This window comes from Arachis hypogaea, chromosome 17 (assembly GCF_003086295.3).
Source record: "Arachis hypogaea cultivar Tifrunner chromosome 17, arahy.Tifrunner.gnm2.J5K5, whole genome shotgun sequence".
Classification (NCBI taxonomy): Eukaryota; Viridiplantae; Streptophyta; class Magnoliopsida; order Fabales; family Fabaceae; genus Arachis; species Arachis hypogaea.
In genome coordinates, this window is record NC_092052.1 from 93,510,277 (window position 1) to 93,511,724 (window position 1,448).

The 1,448-nt window shown below is 40.7% G+C and overlaps 1 non-coding gene across 1 annotated transcript; it reads left to right on the forward strand.

Annotated features, from left to right (window-relative positions):
- The first annotated feature begins 580 nt into the window (after nucleotides 1-580).
- LOC112767505 (small nucleolar RNA R71) lies at nucleotides 581-688 on the forward strand. The gene has a single exon (XR_003184948.1). It is a non-coding gene; the product is annotated as a small nucleolar RNA R71 (small nucleolar RNA).
- The last annotated feature ends 760 nt before the right edge of the window (nucleotides 689-1,448 follow it).

Sequence of the window (1,448 nt, forward strand, 5' to 3'; positions counted from 1 at the left end):
AGTTTGCTAAATTAGAGGTATTTTGTTCAGAGTTTTCTGTCTGTTGCTGAGTGGATGATGGAAAAGGCTTGCTATTGCTAAACCTGTTTCTTCCACCATTATTAAAGCCTTGTTGAGGCTTTTGTTGATCCTTCCATGAGAGATTTGGGTGATTTCTCCATGAAGGATTATATGTGTTTCCATTTGGTTCACCCATGTAATTCACCTCTTCTATTGCAGGGTTTTCAGGATCATAAGCTTCTTCTTCAGAAGATGCCTCTTGAGTACTGTTGGATGCAGCTTGCATTCCATTCAGACTCTGAGAAATCATATTGACTTGCTGAGTCAATATTTTATTCTGAGCCAATATGGCATTCAGAGTATCAATTTCAAGAACTCCCTTCTTCTGAGGCGTCCCATTACCCACAGGATTCCTCTCAGAAGTGTACATGAACTAGTTATTAGCAACCATGTCAATGAGTTCTTGAGCTTCTGCAGGCGTTTTCTTTAGGTGAATGGATCCACCTGCAGAAGTATCCAATGACATTTTAGCTAATTCAGACAGACCATCATAGAATATATCCAGGATGGTCCATTCTGAAAGCATGTCAGAAGGACACTTTTTGGTTAGTTCCTTGTATCTCTCCCAAGCTGCATAGAGGGATTCACCTTCTTTTTGTCTGAAGGTTTGAACATCTACTCTAAGCTTGCTCAGCTTTTGAGGAGGAAAGAACTTGGCTAAGAAAGCCGTGACCAGCTTATCCCAAGAGTTCAGGCTATCTTTGGGTTGAGAGTCTAACCACACTCTAGCTCTGTCTCTTATAGCAAAAGGGAAAAGCATGAGCCTGTAGACTTCAGGATCTACTCCATTAGTCTTAACAGTATCACAGATCTGCAAGAATTCAATTAAGAACTGAAAAGGATCTTCAGATGGAAGTCCATGAAACTTGCAGTTTTGTTGCATCAGAGAAACTAATTGAGGTTTAAGCTCAAAATTGTTTGCTCCAATGGTAGGGATGGAAATGCTTCTTCCATGTAAATTGGAATTAGCTGCAGTAAAGTCACCAAGCATCCTCCTTGCATTATTATTATTTTCGGCTGCCATCTCCTCTTCCTGTTTGAAAATGTCTGAAAGGTGCTTGCTGGATTCTTGTAATTTAGCTTCTTTTAGTTTCCTCTTCAGAGTCCTTTCAGGTTCTGGATCTGCTTCAACAAGAATGTTCTTGTCCTTGCTCCCAATCTGAGCAACACGATGAACCGTCAGTTGTCCAAACTCGAACAATCCCCGGCAATGGTGCCAAAAACTTGATAATGCGAAATTGTTACTCTGAGGTTGTAAAATTTATTGTTCGTTCTCTCCCTGGAAATCGCTCCAAAAACTGGTGCACAATACCATGGTCCAAACATAACTTCACAACTTCACACAACTAACCAGCAAGTGCACTGGGTCGTCCAAGTAATAAAACCTT